Source organism: Crocodylus siamensis, chromosome 2 (genome assembly GCF_052110815.1).
Source record: "Crocodylus siamensis isolate JL-2025a chromosome 2, ASM5211081v1, whole genome shotgun sequence".
Taxonomy (NCBI): Eukaryota; Metazoa; Chordata; order Crocodylia; family Crocodylidae; genus Crocodylus; species Crocodylus siamensis.
Genome location: NC_143396.1, coordinates 143334665 through 143356525, shown reverse-complemented (window position 1 = coordinate 143356525; position 21861 = coordinate 143334665).

The window sequence follows — 21861 nt, the reverse complement described above, 5'->3', positions numbered from 1 at the left end:
GGATTGGTGTACGGAGATGGGAAAGAGCTGCCTAGCAATTATGCCTGAGGCCTTGACTGAAAGAAAGACAGAACCAACAGGAAATCAACTGCTATATGAGAAGCCATGCGACCCATGCCAGTGGATGAGCATAATCAATGAGGGAAACCCACTGGAGAAATGTTAAGGGGCAGGTGCCAGTATGGAGATTAAAGAGAGGGCTTGTGGGTGCACAGGAAATAAGATGCTCAGAACAAGCAACCTTTAAGGACTGCATAAGGGACACCTAGTGAGCCCAAGAAGCAGAAGCCTTGTTGGTCCTGGGTAGGACCTAAAACTGCAACCTACTGGGGCTGGCTAGAGTGGGGGACTACCTGTGGCAGGGTAGTTCCTACTAAATATTACACATTGCGACTCCAGGAAAAGGTGAGCAGGAGGCACCTGAAAACCTCTGCTCCCATGGCCTTGTGAGTTATCCCCATGATGCAGAAAAGGCAAGGGGGGAAAACCCCAAAGGAGAAACACTCAGTGGCATACTACAACAAAGACTTCCCCAGATGAGTAGTGGCTAAAGACAGGGTGATGTATAGCAGGGAACTGGGGTGTTTAAAGGGAGCTAGTAGCCTGTAAGGCTGTTTGCAGGTGGTGCAGGGGCCTAATGAGAGACTCATTTGACTGAAAGAGGGCTCAGGCTGGAGCTATATAAGCCCACAGCCTAAGCTGATCAGGCAACTTCTCCCTGGCACCCATGGGGTGAGGTGTGGTGGGTAGCAGGTTTCTTGAAGGTACTTCAACTTATAAAAACAACTCTGCATGCCTGGGAGCAGAGGAAAGCTGCCTGGGTAGCGAAGGACTGAATTTTTATAAGCAAGTGGCTTTTTTTATTCTGAGCCCAAAGAGGTTCCTGGTGCCCAGGGAAGGGCTAAGGTGGACCAGAGGGTTGCTGAGCTTAGAGAAGGGCTGCAAGGTGGGCCAGGGAGCCTGGAGAAAAAGTGGTCTGCAGGTCCAGGAGTCTGAGAGTCTAGGAGGAGACTGTGTAAGGTACTGGGGGTTCAAAAGCCTAAGGGGACCATGAGAAGTCACAAACTCTCCCCTTTTATCTGTCAGCCTTCGAGATGCTTTGCAAGCCCACATGCCCACTGCCTTCTTATCTGTTAGGGCCTGAATGCTGCCAGCTCCTGCCTGAGGGCCATGTATATAAGTCAGCAGTACTACTTATTTAGCCTGTCTGAGGGAAGATTTTTATATTGCAAATTTCTGGAATGTGGTAATTTTTTGGATTGGTAGGAAGGTTTAGTAGAATAACTAGTGCAAAGGACCAATAATTCCTTTTGCTTGAGGGACATAAAAATCAAGGGCTTGGTTTTTGACATAACAGCCTGAATCCACAGAAGTGTTTGAGGCTAGGAACAGAAGTTATGCATAAACTAGTTTTAAGTGATCAGAAACTGGTTTAAATCTAAAAGAACAGAAGCTCAGTGCACATAAACCAGTTTCAAAAATGGCTGAAGCTGGTTTAAGATAAACCTGGTTGAATGTAGTATCAGATTAACTGATTTGGGTCAACCTAGTTTGGGAAACTTCTGTCCTCTTTCTGGATCAAGTTAAATTATAGTCCCCCAGCAGTTTGCAGACCTGGGTTGAGTTGGGCTGAGCTGTCTGCTCCAGAGAGCAGGGCTTGCCCCACCCCTTTGCAGTGCGGGGTGGCTGACAAGGCAGTGGGGAGGGTAAGCCTGGCTGGGGATGCAGCCCAGTCTACATGAGAGGGGGACTGCCTCCACCCCAGGCAAACCCTGTCTGGGATCCGGAGCCAGGGAGGGGATTAAACACCCTTTCCCCTGCTCAAACTTACTCCTGGCTGCAACTATGGACTACTCCTCCCAAAGGCACCTGGAAGCAGGAGGAGGAAATGATGAGCAGCCCTGCATAGTCCTGCTGCTGTGATTATGGACTGCAAATTCCAGAGACCTTGCGGGCAGTAGGAAAAGGAAGTGAGCATACAGCCCATGCTAGCTACATGCCAGAGAGCTGTGCTCTAGTACCCCCGGCTTCTGACCTGAGCAGGCATGTGACTGCATTTCCTGAATCAAAAGTAAATGTCTGTTCACTTCAGGTGCAATTTAATCTCTGCATTTTAGACTACCCTGCAAAACTGAATTGATTCAGCTTCCAACTTTTTGACTGTCTGTATTTAGCTTCAATTCTCAATTCCTCCCATTGGTTTCAGCAAGTGAGTACTTATTTGGAGTGAAGGTTCTTCAACCTTGAAAGATGCTGCTTGACTTTTTAATCCAAGATGTATTATGGAGAAGAGGTGGATTTGCACAATCCACCAGGCAGTGCTTTGAAGGCATTGTGTTTTGAAGGTAGGCAAAATGACTGGAGGGGGAGCATTGGCTTGTTTACTGTACCAGCAGCAATAATGTCTATAAAACAAGTTTAACATTCTCACCCATCACTGTCCTATGGTTGTTTGCCTCACATAGTAGAAGAAAAGCAACCATAAACTCTGGAGGATTAAGGTATAGTGAACTAACAGGTGAATGAGAGGTTTTTTATAAGGTGCGAAGATGCTTGAACTAATAATGTGTTTAATGAGTCTTAACTTTCCTGAGCTAAAGCCAGGTCTGCATGGAAATAGTGTGCTTGGTATTACAAGAGTGTCTTAGTGGCTCTGGCAGTACTGAGGTAATTAATCCAAACAGCCAGTTGACAGTTACTAACTATACTAACTGTGGCAGAAAGCCACCTTGTTTCTCCCCAAAATCTCTGCCCTGTGACACTGTGACTAAAATCTCTGAGTTGCAACCATTTGATTAGGATGGGCCCAGCACACAGGGGAGTGCACCCTCAGCCTGTCTATTTAGGTAACCTGAGCTAGCTGCATTCCTGAGGGAGGGGAAACCTGCTCCCTCTGCCTACGTGACTTGCATCAATTACCTGGGTGGGGGGTTTCTACCTGGGGAGCTGGAATCTGCCTGGTAACAGGTGATGTATTTCAAATTGGTTGGCTGACAGCCAACTGGGGCTGACCTCCACTGGACCAGGTGAATGAGGTCACAGGGGCTATATAGGTTGGGAGGGGGAGGAGGCTCTCTCTTTGGCCATGATGTGAAGCAGCAGCAAAGCAGGGGAGACAGAGAAGACTTACCATATGGACCTAGCTCTCTCTCTCACCCCAAGACTCCAGAAGGGAAACTGGAGAACTCTGGAAGATGCTTGTGAGTAAGCTGGTCAATCTGATTAGATATCTAGCTGGCAGTAACACAGATGCATAATCAAAAAGGCTACCTCAGCCACACTGTTTGCTCTTTAGGATTTCTAAGATATTGCTCAATCCTGTACCCTAGTTTACCCTACCCCTTGTAACCAATAAAGTTCTCCTTTTTGACCGGTGTGGGAGACTTATTGAGGGGTGGGTCTAAATTACGCCAGAGAGACCCCTTAGGTCTGTGGACTAAGGGAGACTTTACTTTTTGCCCCCTTGACTTGGGGAAGTGCCCCAAGTGCCTGTACTGGGTCGAGTACCCGTAGGACTCTAGGCCTGTGTTTCCCCGAGGACACTGGGCCGAGTCAGTCCCTTCTTGGGGTGGTGGTGGCACGTTACCCCCAGACTAGCGAGTGTGCTCCGGGAGAGGGGTTAGCCAAGCATAAGGCGCCCCTAGGGAGGCATTCGGAGTCGGAAGGTGGTCGGGCGCAGGGAGGTGGGCGGCTCAACGCAGGAGCGCCCCCTACTGGCCTGCCACACTAACCATGATGGAGAGTTTTGTTGGGCAGGAGGAAAAACGGTTTGCTTTTGTTTTTCACCTCACAAGTGGATGGTATATGAGAATAAGGCCTGCTGTTTCTTGCTGTAGCAAGATGGGTGAGCCAGTGTGTGGCAAGGAACCAGGAAACATGAGGCATTTATACATATATCTTTCTGTCCCACAACACTCCAGAGATCCGCTGATTTGGAGCAGACTCGATTAATTGATTAATCTCAAGTCTGCTACATACACGAGCTGATGCACACTGTGCTGCACCGTGTTCAGTTGTATAAGTGGTGAAATGCATGCAGAAAATGGCACCAGTGTGCTTTTGATCTAAAGCACCTCTGAGATGTTTTAGTTCAAAAGTGCACTACTACCATTTGCTTTGAGCTGACGTGCATTTTGCTGCTTATACAACTGCACGCATCATAGCGCTGGGCACTTTCCAAAGTGCCTGGCACTGTGGCGCTTGCACATGTAAAAAAGTCCCTGGCTTCTATCCCTGCTCTGGGTGAAAAGTGGGGAGGGTTGGAAGTGGTGTATCTTTGGAGGCTGGGGAACTACAGATTGTTCATTTTATCTCCATTGAGCAGACTGATATTACCCTAACATGATTTGGGCAACAGATGCAGACTGGTAAAGTTTGTGGATGACACTAAACTATGGGGGAAGGCAGCCACAATAGAAGACAGGCTGGGGATACAGGCTGTCCTAAATGAGCTTGCAAGGTGGGCAGACCAAAACCTGCTGACATTTAATGTAGAGAAGTATAGGGTGCTCCACTTTGGAAGGAACAACCAGCATCATACTCATAAGCTTGGCAGTGCTACGCTCGCTAGCGCCATAACTGAAAGAGACATGAGGGTCCTGACTGACCACAAGATGAACGTGAGCCACTGCTGCAATGCCATGGCCGGCAAAGCTAAGCAAACGCTGGCATGCATCCATTGATGCATCTCTAGCAAAACCAGGGACATCATCCTCCCACTTTACTCAGCATTGGTGAGGCTGCAACTAGAGTACTGCATCTAGTTTTGGGCCCCCAGTTCAGGAGGTATGTGGATAAACTCGAGAGAGTCCAGAGGAGAGCCGCCCATATGATCAAAGGCCAAGATAGCTAACTTTACAAGGAGAGGCTAAGGGACATGGGACTCTTCAGCCTGGAGAAGAGAAGGCTCAGGGGGGACTTGGTGGCAGCCTATAAGTACATAAGAGGATGCATCAGGATCTGGGAGAGCAGTTGTTCACCAGAGCTCCCCAAGGACTAACAAGGTCCAACGGCCACAAACTCCTAGAAGGCAAATTTAGATTGAACATAAAGAAAAACTTCTTTACAGTCCAAGTGTCCAGGGTCTGGACTCCCTCTGGAGGTGGTGCAAGCACCTGCTCTGGATTCATTCAAAAGGCATTTGGATGTTTATCTTGCTGGGATCATTTGATCCCCACAGACTTCCTGCCTATGGCAGGGGGGCTGGACTTGATTTCACAAGGTCCCTTCCAGCCCCTAATGTCTATGAAATCTTTTAAATCTATTTTCCAAACCAAGCAAGCACCTCCAGCAATGCTCAATGTATCCAATTAACTTTATGTGTTTGTTTGCATTCAGTTCAGTTGGGAATCCAAAGGTAAGAGACCAACAATATTTCTTACAGGTGAGAAATGTGGAGCAATGGCAATCTTCTCAAATTGTACAAAAACAAGTAACTTAAAGTTCTGTTTGTATTTGCCAAGATTTCCCAGTCAATTCAATTACCTGGACATGCATCAAGGCTTCTCTCTCCCACTTAAATCAATTATTTCTAAACCAAAAGTAATGATGAATCTGATCCAGGTTTGACTTAACTATAATCTCTGGTTCCAAGATTATTTTTTCCCCAACAAACATTTCCCCCACCCACTCCTCCATATTGTCAATAGCATAATCAGACGTATTAAAAGCCTGATGACATCTTTATAATGCATTTTTAGCTTTATCTAGATGAATGAGAATTGTCCAAGTAAACTTTGGGGAACACTGTACCATTTTGTTAAAATACAATTCCTGAAAATGCTCATACTTAGAGTCATTTTTCCTGTGAATAGTCCCATTGAAGTACATTAATATTTTTTTAGTGCTACTTACTTAGAACTAGCCAAATCAAGCCCTAGAATTGGATTTTAAATCTTGAGGTATAGGTGACAACTCTTGGAATTTGTACCAAAAACTGACACTAAATTCATCTTGCACAAAATGTTCTGAGCTAAAGATTTCATTTTGCCTATGCCACTGCTCATCAACATACCCATTTTTCTGCAATCCCCTGATCCACTAGTCTATAAACGATCTGCAGCAGTATGAGCAAAAATATGGAAATGTACAATGATTATACAAGATTGCTCATTTCTTCGCAGCACCCTCGGAGCCCTAATTATAACCCAAGTTCCCTTTGTGGCAGGGGCTAAACTGATAATGAACAAAGCAATAGCCCCTTTACCTAATAGCCTAGCATGCAAGTACAACCAGATATGGTTGGGGGTGCAAGGAAGCAATGAGACAATACTGAGTGGCGTCATAGATGGTGATAAGTAAAATTTGCATGTCATGCTTACTCAGTGTAAAGAGAAGTTACAGCACTAACTGATGTTTGTAAAAGGAAAGTCATTAAAAAACAATAAGAAGGAGACTAATTTATGAAAGTTCTCCAGTTCTTGGCTTCCTCTTGCAGACAACATGATTTAGACCAAGTAATGGAATATTCCACACAATATTAGATCTTGTCTGGCAACAATGCTGTTAGAAAGCAGAACAAAGCCTTATGGTTGGAACATCTTTAACATACACATGAATGGTTTCCACTTCCCCAGAAAACAAGTATTAGGCCAGATTCATATATAATACTTTTCACATTTGTTAAACTAAAGCCCAACATCGGTAAAAGTTGAGAGATGGGCCAAGATCCCAGCAAGCTGAGGTTCACCAGGATTTCCAATATAACAGATAACCAATTTTAAGTGCCTATTTTGTAGAGGCCTCTACATGTTGAATGTTCAGCAGTTTTATCTTTTTCTAAAGTATGCTTGTGCTTCACTCACTGTAAAACAAGGCTAATTTGGGACCAGAAGGTTTCAGGGAAATTCTTTGTTCTCCTATACAAACACAAAGTTCCCTGAAACCTTCTGGCCCCAAATTAGCTGGGGAAGGGAGTGGGGCAGGGAAATATAAAAGGAAAAAAGATACAAACTTACTTTTGTGTTACTCTGAGTTTACTTTCAAAATTGTTATTCTTTTCTGCTGTAAAATGTTAGATATGTTTAGTAAAAATTATGGTGTCATGGAAAAAAAACTTTCACTAAGGAATATGTGTCTATGCTACCAGTGGTAGATATCCATTTAAAAAAAAAAAGAAATAGATACCTTTTACTAAATTTGTATTAACTGTTGAGTAGGTGTTTAACCATCTGCAGTTCTTGGATGGACATCATTGTTTTATTTTTATAGCTATTCTACTAGGGCTTAATTGTGCATGCAGAATCGTCAATTTAAATTGCTTTTTAGAAAGTGCTAAGTTGGATATAGCCGCCTGCCTTACATGTGGCCTGCAGGTAGTCAGCTGGGTAGCCCTAATCTAGCCCAACCCCCTGCACAGAAAAATTATGTCCTGTTCCTAAGCCATACCAAACATACATACTTTCTGAAAACCACAACTTCCCTAGGCACATTTCCAGACCCATTGAATTGTCACTTCCTGTAACTTAATTGGTGTCAAAGGTCACGTGACATCACTTCCTCACGTGACACCACTTCCTGTGAGGTCTTTGAATATGGCTCACTGGCCCACTGGGTGATAAAGTTTGTGATCCAGCCCCACATTCAAAAAGGTTGGACACCCCTGTGTTAGAAGATGCCAGCCAAATACAAGCCTGTTTTGTTCCTTCTTTCTTCATGTGATACATTCCTTTGCCTTGCCCTGAACTCATTTTAAATTTCAGGTATTGAGCCAGACCAGAGATCCCACAGATCAGATGAAATCTTTAATAACAAACCTGTCGGTGTGTTGGGACTTTCTCTTTTTTCACTGGAAAACAATTTTTAAAGGGTTTCTTTTGTCTTGATGTAGAATGGGGGAAATGTTTTTAAACCCTTACGTTTCAAGTGACTGAAAAAATTGCAGATATTGCTTGAGCTGTAACCCTACAACAACTACTGGTATCTGGTAGTAAAAGTGCTATTTCTTTGCTTAGCTACTAATTGAGCTATGACTTTTTCCCATATGAATTGTGGAAGAGCTTGTTTACCCTTTCTTGGGAGCAGGAGTCAGATTTGTAGGAAAGTACTGAAGAATTAGCACCCAACTGGATTTAGCCTTTGCAGAGAGGTCATTTTAGCAGCTGACAAGCCAGGTTACCTCTGGCTTTCGTCTGTTCTGACTTAATAGACTAGTTGACTTTAGTCAAAAGCTGCACCACTCAAGTTGCAGGGGGGAAAAGGGGAGGTTGTGTGAGAGAATGGGACATGAGTTAAACTTGAGTTTGCTTTGCAGTGAAGCAAGATTTAACATGGATATGCTTTTGGGTGGACTTAGAAGTTAACAAAATAGACTGAGAATAACTCAGGACCAAATCATAGAACACTGTGGTTATATCATGAGAGTGTGGCAGGTTCAAAATTATTCCAGCAGGAAAGAGAAATGAGATCAGGTCTCTAGCATCCTTGGTGAGTGCCCTGATAACCAAGTATGTTTCTCCCTGGTCTTGTATCAAAGACTAATTCTTTATTTCTATTTCTGGTGTTTTCATCAACAGTAAAGCAGTGTGGTGTGTGATGAAGAAAAGTATTTTTTGTTTGGATTTAATCAAAATATTATTTTATTTTCTAGGTTGCGTTTGTAACCGTCAATTTCTTAGCCTTAGTCCTGTCTACACTGGAAGCTTGTTAGGAAAACTGAATGTAAACCTGAAATGGCTAAAGTGTCATCTAGTCCTGTAGTGTGACTGAGGTACAACAACTTCCTGTGTTTCTGAACAGCTACAGCCCAGATGGGGCAGGGGCAGGCAAATATTTGGGCCCATGGGCCACATAGGCAGTTCTGGGGAGCTGCTGCAGGCTGGTCAGCATTCCCCCACTCCCCCTGCCACCACCAGCAGCCTGGAGCCTATGCACTACTGCCAACAGCGCACAGCCCAAGCCCCAACCCTGACCCTGTCCCACCCCACCCTGTTCTGCCTTTCTAAGCAGCCCACATGGCAGCAGTGGCTCCTTCTGGCTCTCACTGCCACTGGCCTCAGCCCCATGGTACTGGCAGGAACCTGCATGCACAGCCCCAACCCCAGCCCTCCCCATGCCTGCTCTGGACTCAGCCTGCCAGGGTGGATCAGCTCCAGACTAGCCAGAACCTGCATGCACAGCCCTGACCTGGCCCACTGTGCACCTGCTCCACACTGCCAGGTCATGCTGAGCAGCTGCAGCAGCCAAACAGAATCTGTTGCTAGCCCCAGGGGAAAGCCACCCCTCCTGGAGCTCATGCCCAGACTTCCCTGCTCCTCCTTGCCACTGCTGCCATTGCTGCTACTCAGTGAGGCAACAGTGGCAGTACAAAGGAGCCACAGGACAGCCCAGGTGCAGGCTCTGGGTGGCTGCAGCAAGAAGGGCCCGGCAGCAGTAAAGGCATGGGAGAGGCACTTTTATCCCATGCCAAGCATCAGCTTCTGCCTGGCCACCATAGCTGCTGCCACTCATTGTGGACAGGTGAGTCTGGAGCAGGTGCGGGGCAGCCCAGGGTCAGGACTGTGTACATGTGGGTTCCAGCTGGTCCAGAGCCAGTCCACTCCATCCAGGGTGAGTCCAGAGCTGGAGTGGGGAGGGCCAGGGTGGGAACTGTGCATGAGTGTCCCTGCCAATACTACGGGCCTGGGGCCAGTGGTGGCAGCTGTCAGAAGGAGCTGCTGCTATCTGGGATGGTTAGAGAAGAACCTGTGGAGCTGACACACCCCTGCTCCATGCCAAAGGGATAGTGAGACATGCCATGGGCTGGATGGTGCCTGGGCCATGTGGGACCAAGGGACCTGCCACAGGCCAGACAAAGTTCCTCTGCCCACCCCTGAGATAGGTTATGTACTGTTTAGAAGTATTGTCTTTGTTGGGAAATCTCTCAGCCTTGCCTTAGCAGCAATGAAGATCAACCTCCACTGGTAGGTTTTCCAAAAATTTTCAGTGTAAACTGTGGTTGAGATTCAGAGCTGACTTGGAGATTTAGCCATACAATTCCCACTTGTTTCTGTCTAATTTGTGTGGCTAAATTCCTTCCTTAGCTTTGAGGATCACAGATCAAAGCTTCAACCTGCTTCAAGTTCAAGTTTAATCTAAAATTCAGGATTATACAGTTTAACTGTGCCACGAGTATACCCTACCATACCCAGTATGGTAGTTGCCACACTACACAATGGAATAAGTGTTATGAATGTATAGGCTATATTTGGTCAGGCTACGGGGAAAAAAGCTCTTGAGCTATCTGTGCTTAAATGTAGTTCTTTGAACTGAAGACCGCCCCCTCCTGGTCCCCAACAACCCTCTACCAGCCCCCCCAAGTTCCCCAACCCATGCCCTGCATGATATTACCCCCTGCCAGCCCCCCTGAGGCCCCCAAATCCTGCCCTGCCCCCCACTCCATAGTTAAAAAAAAAAAAATGCCCTTCCAGCACTTTCCAGCGGTTAGAGCTGCCATCGGGCTGACTGGAGCCCTGCCTGCACAGTGCTGGGCAGAGGAACAGCGCCAGTGGCCCCAGCTTGCGCCCTGCTGGGGGTTAGCCCTTGGTGGGGGCAGGGCAAGGGGCAGGGGCCTGGGGAAGTGGGCAGGGGGAGGGGCTGGACTGGGCAGGGGTTGGCGGGGGGTGGGGTTGGGCAGGGCAAGGCAGGGGCCAGGGCTGGAAGAGCCATTGGGGATCCCACCTATGGTCCCCTCCCCCAGCCCCCCTGACCCCTTACTCACAGGCACTGAAGGCCTGGTGCTGAACACGTGGCCTGGCCGGCTGCATGTTTCAGCACCAGGGCTAGGGGCCAACCACGCTTTGGCAGCCAGAGCATCTCAGTGGAGGACCCAGCCTCTGGTTACTTGGCTGCCCCGCTTTTTTAATTTTTGATTTTTTTAGACCCCTGGATATCCAGGGGTCTAATTTTCTCCTCACACTACAAACTTGCAGCCCAGGGAACATTTTTTCATTCCCACACATGCCTGTTGCCCTGCTTCAAAGAGGTTTGAGATGGGGCAAAGGCACGTGCGCACTCGACTGGACGTGCCCTATTAGTTCTTAACAAATCAGTAGCATGGGTTGTAAACTAGTTAACTAACATGGTTAGGCTTCTTTTACAATAGTCATTGAAAATGTACTATCTTCTGTTTAGAAGTATTATTGTTCATTAAAGAGGCTTGTTGCCACTGGTTTCCCTGGCCACTGTGTACATGGCTTGTTCCTACTAGATAATTGTCCAGCAGCATTGCCTACCTGCAGATGTTTATTAAAATTTCCTGTGGCTACTACTGGCATTTCAGATTCACTGGTGGTAGCAATGTTGGGAGAGCTAGGTTTTTGTTTTTTGGGGGGGGGTTTAAGGGCTGCTGTCATCACTTGAGCGGTGAGCTGACATAGTGCTAAAATGTCTGCTACTACCTAGGGTTTTCATTATTGCCACCACTTGAAAGAACGAAATGTAGTGGGAACTGTAAGCTTTAGTAAATATATCTTAGTGCAGGTAAGAAAGAGAACATGCTAGCATCTCAGTATTGTCATGCTGAAGGAATCAAAAACAAGTTGGGCTTCCAAAATAATGAGATATATGAATTTTATTTGTAGAAAAACAATATATTTGGGTTCACTTGTGTTCTGGTTTGTGGACCCTAAGGGCACATTCTAGTTAGTTTTTCAGGTTTTCTCCACAACAATGAGGACAAAGTACTGCTTTTTATAAATGAAACATGTGGTGAGTTCGTATAATAACATTTTCAGTAGCTTGGGCTTTAAAGAAAATACAGTTGTGAGAGAACTGCATAAAATGCTGAAAGAATGTCTGCATAGCAATATTGAATTCCCTCTCCTACCCCTTCCCCAGCTTTGACATGCCATATAGTCCAAGCATGTCACAAAGTGCTGCGGAGTGGCTGCATGTGCCAGTAGTTTAGCCTGTCTGTAAAACTAGGGGTTCACTTTTTGGGTCATTACTTAGGTCAGGAATTTCAATCACAGAATTAGCAGCCAGTTTCCACATGTTGGCATGTCGAGCAACCTGTGCCTTGAAAGGGAGAGGGAGAGATCTTAGCCATGTACCATGGAAACATGATTTGTTTTTATCTTAACAGCTGATAGATTGAATTTGCATCATGGAAGAGTTTAGTTCCAGTGCAGGGGACAGTAGCTGTTGCAGCTGCAGTTATTAGTGACTCTTTTGACAAGAAGTGGTACAGGAGCCAATCCGAAAGATGGGCAAAAAAATGTGGAACTGTATGAAAAGATCTTTACTCCTTCTACAACCCCCTTGTGTATCCTGCCTTTTTTTATCCAGATGTGTAGACTCAGACTGGGGTCTGAATGCTCCTTGTGTAATACTGTATATGCCTCAAATGTGACACAGTGGTTCTATTATACAGTATCTCAACATGTGTGGGGTACAGTTCCCACTTGAAAGTGTTAAAAACCTTTCTTTTATATTATTTGGTCATTAAAGTATTCTTTTTCAGCTCTTTCATTACAAAAATTCCCTTCTGAGAAATCTTTTAAATGTGTTTGTTTGCTCAGCCTTGACTTGTACAGGAAAGTTGAATGGTCAGCTGGATTTTTAACAGGTTCTCACTAACAGCTTGAAAACAGTAGATGGCACCCGAGAAGTGAGAATAAAGTAAGAATAGGCTATTAATAGAAACCTGTGAATATATCTTTGAGCTATTTAAAAATACAAATAACTCCATTTAGAAGGTTGTTATCCAGCCTCTGGAAAGACTAAATCCCCACATCAATTTGATCTGCTACCCTAAATTAACTAGAATCTTAGCTGTAAGTGTAATCCCTTTCCACAATGAAACATTTCCATTAGCCTGAGTTGTATGTTCTGGTGAATGAAAAATGAATTCTGTAAATGAATGCACTGAAAACACATCTGAATGATATATGTTCATCCATCTTTCCTGATTTATCCTGGAAAATACATGCTGAACTTTCATAGCATTCATCAGGAAACAGATCACATGAGCATAGATATTCTGCTGTGGTGGGCTAACGATAAGAAAACAATCAAAAGTTTTTTTTCTCAGTTCATTTACTACATACTGTATGCCCCAGGAAGCTTACTAGGTATTTCTAAGCACTAAATTTTTTTTATTATTGTTTTGTTTGAGGAGTGAAAAACTACATTATAAACAGGTATCCAAATAATGATCATAAAAAATCTCTGTTCTTCTCCAGCAAGGCACCATTGTGTGTGGTGGTGGGCAAGTCACATGTCCCTTGAGAGTCTTGTTCTTTCCTGCTTTGCCATAGTCCGCTGTTCTGCCATAGTCCGCTGTTCTGCCTTGGTGCATATTAACACTGCAGCAGCAGTGTGCCTTGGCTGGGATGACTCCAAGCATGCTCTGTGAAGATAATCCAGGGTATCTGTATGTATTGACATTATGCTGACATTGTGAGCCACTCCTTCTTGCTCCCCACTAACATATTTTCTCTATCAGACAAGGAGTAAAAAATGAGCCAGCAGCTTTTTCATCCCAGGCACTGAGGCAATTGGGTGGTGATAAGCCTAACTTAAACACAGTGAAGTCACTGGGAATCTTTTTCCTGATTTTTGTGGGCTATGGATAATGAGCATTGTCTGCTGATGTTTAAATGGGGACTTAAAACTGAGTGGCATTGTCCTCTCTCTCATGATGCTACGATTTTTGCAGAACTTTTTTTTTCACTGGGTATTTCTGAGCTGTTGGGGCTTTTCCGAGAAGAAAAAAATATCAGTTTGTGATGTCTTTAACTTTTGAAACATTCCTTCTTTTTTTTCCTTGCCAAACCTAAGGAAACAGTTTGCATGTTGAGCCATAAACATCTTCAAGTGTCTTTAGAGTCCTTGTTTAAGTGATTGATTCAGATTTGGATGGAGTGTGGAGTTTCTCCATTGGGCAGCAATGGTGCTAATCACTGACAAGCTCTGGTTTCAACTGTACTGTTTTAAAATCATCTGAATTTACTGCCTCTGCATTCTTCCTCACTTCTTAAAATTATGATTCTAGTAAAGCACTTCATACTACCTTGTTTTTCACAGCTTCTCTTACTTCCATTTAGAACAATGATTTTCTGCACTATGAACCCTGAACATTTGGATGACAGTATAATACAATCTTTCCTCCCCATTAATTATGGACATGACCTTGAAAATGTCTGTCTGTCTATCTAGATATCTAGATACACACAGTTTTATCTATATAGCTAAATAGATATAAAAAACTGTGTAGATAGATAGATATAGATATATAGATATACTTTTTTTTTAAAAGGTTTTTTTAAATATTACTATACCATAGCTTTAAGAAAGACACTTATTTTCTTGGAAGCATTTAATCTAAACTAGGCAGCAGTTTAAAGACTTCCCATATGGATGAAATACTTTTCATAGAGTGCAAGTACAATAAGGTTTCTTCTTGAGATCCACAATCATCTTCAGAGTGCTTTCCAAGCTAAACAGGTATCCAATAAAAAGAGAACAAAGGACCTCAGCTTGCATTCCTTGCACATATAGTATAATGAGTTTTTGGGGAAAACAAGGAATATAATTACTATCTCCCATAGGTGGATCTATGATTTTGATGTGACACATCATCACATATAAACACACATTTTTCTCCAGTTAAGGAAAAACTTGAGGATTTACTAATATGCTAGGCCCCAGTGCTATATTATTCCATTTAAGATCAAAACAAAAACAAATATAACTTCACTAGAATGTGCACTAATTTGCTAGGTTAATATATTAAGTTTAAAAAGTGCAACAAACTAGACCAAAATACTCAGAAGAGATTGCTTTATTAGTCCTGTAGTCACTATAGTTAAATGTACATCTATTAGATTCATAAAACCAAACCAAGACTTCTTGAGCATCTTGACAGTGCATCCAATACTTCACTGTCAATTACTTCCACACCTGAGTTAATGTTCACTGGAGTTTAAGATTATCATGACTGAATTAAGGTTTTTAGGTAGAACTAAAAAGTCTGGAGGGCTGTGAATAGATGAGATATTACCAGGAATAGCTAACAGCAAAATTGCAGACAAAAGGGTCACTTGATTAATGGAACATCCAGACCATTAAAAAGGAGAGAGGGTCATTATCGCCTGTGGAGTGGAGAGAGATTAACAGTACTCCAGTATATTAGAAGACCCTTGTTACAAGGATATAGGTTGTGGCCACGCTGGTCTACGGACATAGGCAGACTCAATTTACATCTTCACTGACTGGCTTTCTTGCATGCAGACTACCCTCTGGTTTCTTTATTATTCAGTCCATCCAGGAAGAGCACACACCAACTGCAGATGCTTCCTCAGCCCAACTATGGGTATTTATATTTGAAAGCTTGCAATGAAGAATTTTTCCAACATTTGAGTTGGTCTAATAAAAGATATCAGATTTACCCAGAGAACCTTGTCTGCATTAGAACAGCCATGAAATCGATAGACTCCCTTAATGCTGCCTGAATAGAAATGCTGCTGCCCCTCCTAGGCAGTTGGTTTTAAAGTCTGGGTGCAGCAGGAACCAAAGGCAAGGTGCCATGGTGCAGTTGCACCCCCTGGATCCACTCCTGTTCTCTCCTATTCTGCTAGGTAATGAGAGACTATTAATGTCAGTCCACAAGCAACAATAGTATAACCATTCATATATTCTTTCCAAAGGGCCACTGATGTTGACTTTAAAATCGATCCCTATAGAAAGGATTCAATTTCCTGGCTGTAGCAACTGTTCATAAGTCAAAAGAGAGTTTGAAATGAAATTGTGTGAGTTTTTTTTCTTGGGATCACTTTAAATATAAGCAAGACTTATGTACTGAAGTGTTTATTCCTTCTTTTTGCTGGAACTATAAAACAGTACATTATTTTTAAAATCAACTTTCTCATAATTATAATAAAAATACCCAGAACATTAGTGGATGTGGAAGGGATGAAATCAAAGAATTTAACTGAAGAAGCACCTTGCTTCTTCTTGGTTCCTCCATTTGGCTCCAGATAAGAGACTCATACAGTTATGAAAGATGCTTAGTTCTCTGTTAGTAAAGCATTTGTTTCCTCAAATAGCACTCACATCATAGTGGAAAAAATATTCCTAGACTTTGAAGAAGACAGCTATGTATTGTAATACAGGTTTTGGAAATGAGAGTGCTGACACAATAGAGGGTATTTTCTGTTTTGTTTCTTATGAATTATTTTCTTTAAAATCTAGCGGCATTCGAAATAGTTCTGCTTTTGTATATTTAGATGACTGAAGGTCTTTCTTGGCTGCCAGGATAAAGGGAACAATTAAGAGCATTGTTAAGAATATTGATAAGAATGTGCAGAAAATAATTATTTATTGTTTTTGGAGGCTGGAAAAGAAACAAGCGAAGGTGATGTTGGTGTCTACTGGTTCAAGACAGCTTAAAATACGTAACCTGGAATATAGTCGTCTATTCTGATGCTCATAATCTGGAATTGTGCCCTGATTCCCCATCAGCTTCTTTCCCCCAGTATAAACTTTCTATGTCAGCTCTGCAGCGAATTTCATGATTAAATCTAAGAATTTTCTCCTCTGGAACTTTCTCCTTTCAGCACACCCATAGGGATTGGGACATTCAAAATAATTCAAGGAGTTATGCTAAAGGATGTAAGAATTTAAAGATTTTTAAATATGTAAGGTTTGTCACAGGAACTGGTGACATGGCGGAATGTTTCCACCTGAAATAAACTTATTTTTTTCTTTAAGAGATTACCATATTTGAATTAAGCTAATGTGATAAGAAAAGAGAATTTTGCAGCTAGTTAACTGCATGAATGTGGGAAACCAGCAATTAATTTTTTAATCTTCTATTAAGATTTGCAGGTATACAAAAGAATCCTGTGATACAAACCTATACACTTTAGTTTCAAATTTATATTAAACAAGATTTAATTAATATATTAAAATTCTGATGTCCTTACTGACATTGAACTTAAGAAGACATGCATCTACAAAGCTTTTAAGCCTCTTATTAAGGCACCTGCATCACTGAGAGAAGCACTTAAGTACTTCTCTGGCTCTTGCCCTTGATCCTTGAATTTTCCAGTTAATTTTCCAGTTTTATAGATATTATTGGGTATGCATTTTCACTGGGACAGCTCAAAGGATTAAGCTGTTTTACTCAATGCGAGTGAACCGACTCATTTGTAGAAGGAGAGAAAAAAGTGAATTTGGGTTTTAGAGACAATTGATATGTCAGTATATTCCTTTCACTTCAGATGAGGAACACTAACAGAACTAATGTCATCTCTGGAACTTGCCTGAACTTTAAGTGTGTCCACTGTACATAGGTAGGCAATACACATAGAACGGGTAGCAATAGACAAGCCTTACTGAGTGTAGTGCTTACCACCACTATAAGCAGTTCAAGAACTTGTTTTGCTAGTAAGACTATATAAGTGTCTCCAGCATAGGACTATTTGTTTTCCACCCCTTTGTAGGCTTCAGGAGTCATTATCTCCTGTACAAAATCTTTATATTACTACCGGATAGTGACAGAAGTAGCATAAGAGGAGGGTTGAATCACTTGGACAATGGAATCAGACACTCCAGTTTTGTGTTATCACTCTGATTTTTAATTGTTCCTTTTGGGAATTTTTTTCCCTTGGATTCTCTCATTCAAGAAGCAGTTGTAGCAAAATGACTAGTTCTGCATTCAAAGAAGTTCTAAATTAGTTTCTGCTATTGGAGCCCTGATAAACTAGGAATTTACATAAGAAGTCTCCAGAACTGCTGCTCTCTGAATTGCAGTCCCCTGGTGAGCAATCACTTGGTCATGAGATCCTCGGTTTTAGGTTGGCTATGTGTCGAGCCGCTGCCCTAGCGGTAAAGCAGATGAGTTTACTGGGTGCCTATACATGACTGTGGAGGTTGTCCCGATGTGCTGGATTAATTGAGTCTTCTGGAGTATGATAGTTGCTGCACTCCAGCAACCTCCTGCATCTCATGTATTTGTGTCCCCATGCTAAAAATTGCTGAGGGGGCATTTGAACTAAAGCTCATTGAGTAAGTGGAGCCGATCTAATTAAAGCACCACCTCTTCCAATCCCCGGAGCACATGTAAAAGTTCCCATTGGTACTTCTCAAGTATTTAGCTACTCTGCTGGATTAAGGTTTAGGGATAGATGCTTGTAAGAATCTAGACCCACACCTTCCAAAATGCAATGAAATACTTATACATAGTAGAACAAGAGCCAGGTTACACAACGTTTTCTCTAAAAGACTTGAAGGAGAGTAACTGTTGCCAGTGAAAGGGAAGGGCTCTTCATAACGAATGTACAGACACAGATGTTTGGCTCTGTTGAAACACCATTTGATTTAGGATTAAAATATGGTGTTAATAAAGGGTGTCTTATAAATTGGGATGAGTGCTGCAGCTGTGTGCTGCATCTGCCAAATGGTGGCCTTGCATGAACGAGGTCTTAACCAATTAGTATGCAGTGGGTGTAGCTGGACTTGGTGACATTCTCACCCAGTGTTCCAGTTCTTAAAGAAGTACCTCCTGATTCAGCCCGTAGAAAATGCACTAAACTTGTCTTAGCTCAAATAGTTTCCCCTCTACCTATGGTGGTGAATGCTCTTCATGAAATACAATTTAAAAATACACATGAGTATGTGCAGCATATGGATACATTCTTCTTATTATGGGGTATGTTTCTATAAAGCATCTTCTATGAGGTTAAGATGTATTATTTCTAGAATTTTGAATTACAATACTAACTAGAACACTTTTTTTTCATGTGAAATGACCGTTAAAATGAATAGATTAAGTCATGAGCTCATCAGCTCACAAGATGGTGGCTTAAATCTACATGATGTATAAGTGAATATTATGACTTTAAAGCATTTGTAAAATGTAATTTCCTCATAAATAAGACTGAAAGATGTAGAAAACTAACTTTGTATGTTTACTTTCTGTGTTCAAACAATTCTGACTCTTCTCAGGTGCTGTTGCAGTGCTGCAATGATTGAATTACAAATGCCTCTGATAACATTGATGTAGTTTAAATCTGCTTCCATTGGAAATAGTATCACTTGTTCTTTTACAATATATGGAAAATATTACTGTCAGAATTGCTGTTTGAACCTGGGACCTTGGTTATCCCATAGCAGCAGCTTGCCCTTGCCTGCAAACCCCCACTGCAGTTGCCAGTGAATGAGCATGATCTGTTTAACTGTGCAAGGCTCTGCCTTTTCACTATTATCTAGTTACCTGCACAGAAACAGCACCTGATCTACCACTTCCTGTTCCTTTCCCTGCCTCAAACAGGGGAAGCAACCCTAAGTCAATCCCAGGGGGTCTTTTTAATCCTTGACTGTTAGTGCAAGTTGCTAGTCCCCTGACCCAGCCTACTCCTCGAGTTTATTTCCCAATCCTAACCTTGGCTTTGGCTCCATGGCTTTGCAGCCCTGTCTCTGAGACTACAGCCCTCTAATCTGGTGGTCCCAATAAAGCAGTCCACACCCCTGACTGCCAATATCCCTGCACCTGAAAGTTACTGGCAAATTTCATACTTTGGTTTATTTTAGTATTTTAGTTGTGAGGCATGGTTGCTAGTATGGTTCAAAGTCAAAATCCAAAAGAAACATGACAGCATGCTCTTTTTATTTCTTTTATAAAATCTATTATGTTGGAACTGGGATGCAGGTTAGAAAAAGAAATGAGAGTTCTAAATCTATCCATCTTTGAAGTTTTGGATTCATAGCCAGCCTAAATTTCTGTTGCTTAAACCTACTTTTCTCTGAAGTGAAACATGAAAATCTCAACACTTCTGATATTGGAAGAGATTTGGACTTTGATTTGGAGACAAATTCTTGCCTGTGAATACATTATTTGGGGTTCACTGGTACTACCAACCGTACTTAAAACTTCTGAGGTATCTGGTTGTAGACTCTTGTTCACGTGCTCAGAGTAAAAATGATTGAAAGATGTATAATTGAAGAAATATATTTTCCCCGTGGCTAGCCTGGTAAGATCCATATCTTTTTCTTGCCTACCCCACTGAGTTGGGGCATGGTCCTTTTTAGGACTATCTAAACATATTTTAACCTATCAAATTCCTTGTCTTCGGACTGCTCAATGGACTGATGTCACCTTTGTTTTCCCTCTGTACTTTAGCTCTAGCACATTGTAGATTTTTTGCAGCTGTGATGTCCATATGGATACCTTATGCACAACCTCTTGTACTTTCTTGGACAAGTGCAAGCACAGAGAAGACTAGACTTCTGATGGCCCAGGGAACCTCCTAGCCTAGATGTCTTGGCTATGGATCACTCATTATTGAATGTAATGGTTGAGGGAAAAGTATGAGCAGTCATGGAGTAGTATATGATAGCTTACTCCTATACATGTTCAGTTTGAAATTATCCTGGGCGAAAGGTGGCTGATCATTAGGGGTGTGCGAAATGGGCTGTATTCGATTTGGATTTAGATTCGGCCTCAGTTGGGAAAGGTGATTCAATTAGGTCACTGTCCTAATTCAATTCAGCCCAATCTAAATCTGAAGATTCAGTGCTGATTCAGAGAATCAGCGATTTGGCCATAGACACAGCTTTAAATGTTTTTTCTACATACCTCAAGATACCAGGCATGGCTTGTGGCGGGCCAGTAGGGGGCGCTCCTGCGTTGAGCTGCCCACCTCCCTGCACCCGACCACCTCCCAGACTCCGAATGCCTCCCTAGGGGCACCTTATGCTTGGCTGACCCCTCTCCCGGAGCACACTCGCTAGTCTGGGGGTAACGTGCCACCACCACCCCAAGAAGGGACTGCCTCGGCCCCGTGTCCTCGGGGAAACACAGGCCTAATAGTCCGATGGGTACTCGACCTAGTACAGGCACTTGGGGCACTTCCCCAAGTCAAGGGGGCAAAAAGTAAAGTCTCCCTTAGTCCGCAGACCTAAGGGGTCTCTCTGGTGTAATTTAGACCCACCCCTCAATAAGTCTCCCACACCGGTCAAAAAGGAGAACTTTATTGATTACAGGGGGTAGGGGAAACTAAGGTACAGGGCTGAGTAATACCTTAGAAATCCTAAAGAGCAAACAGTGTGGCTGAGGTAGCCTTTTGATTACGCACCTGTGTTACTGCCAGCTAGATATCTAATCAGATTGAGTAGCTTACTCACAAGCATCTTCCAGAGTTCTCCAGTTTCCCTTCTGGAGTCTTGGGGTGAGAGAAAGAGCTAGGTCCCAATGGTAAGGCTCCTCTGTCTCCCCTGCTTTGCTGCTGCTTCACCTCATGGCCAAAGAGAGAGCCTCCTCCCCCTCCCAACCTATATAGCCCCTGTGACCTCATTCACCTGGTCCAGTGGAGGTCAGCCCCAGTTGGCTGTCAGCCAACCAATTTGAAATACATCACCTGTTACCAGGCAGATTCCAGCTCCCCAGGTAGAAACCTCCCACCCAGGTAATTGATGCAAGTCCCGTAGGCAGAGGGAGCAGGTTTCCCCTCCCTCAGGAATGCAGCCAGCTCAAGTCACCTAAAGAGACAGGCCAGGGTGTGGTCGCCTCCATGCTGGCCCACCCTAATCAAATGGTTGCTGCTCAGAGATTTTAGTCACAGTGTCACAGGGCAGAGATTTTGGGGAGAAACAAGGTGGCTTTCTGCCACATGGCTCATGAATGTTGTGATGTTGGGGCAGATGAAGCATCCCAGAGGAGCGTTGGCGGGGGGGGGAGATGCCCTGCATGATCGGCAGTGAACCCAAAAGTAGACTGGAAGTACTTCTAGTCACTTCTGGGTCCACCGGGGAGAGCACTGGTTGCCCCCCACTTCATCCTCCCAACTCAGTGATTGGCTGCAGGGGAACCTGAGTGCCCTCCCAGACCCTGGAGGCACCAGTCGCTGAGCTGAGGTGGGGCGGGAGGCCCTCAGCCCACTC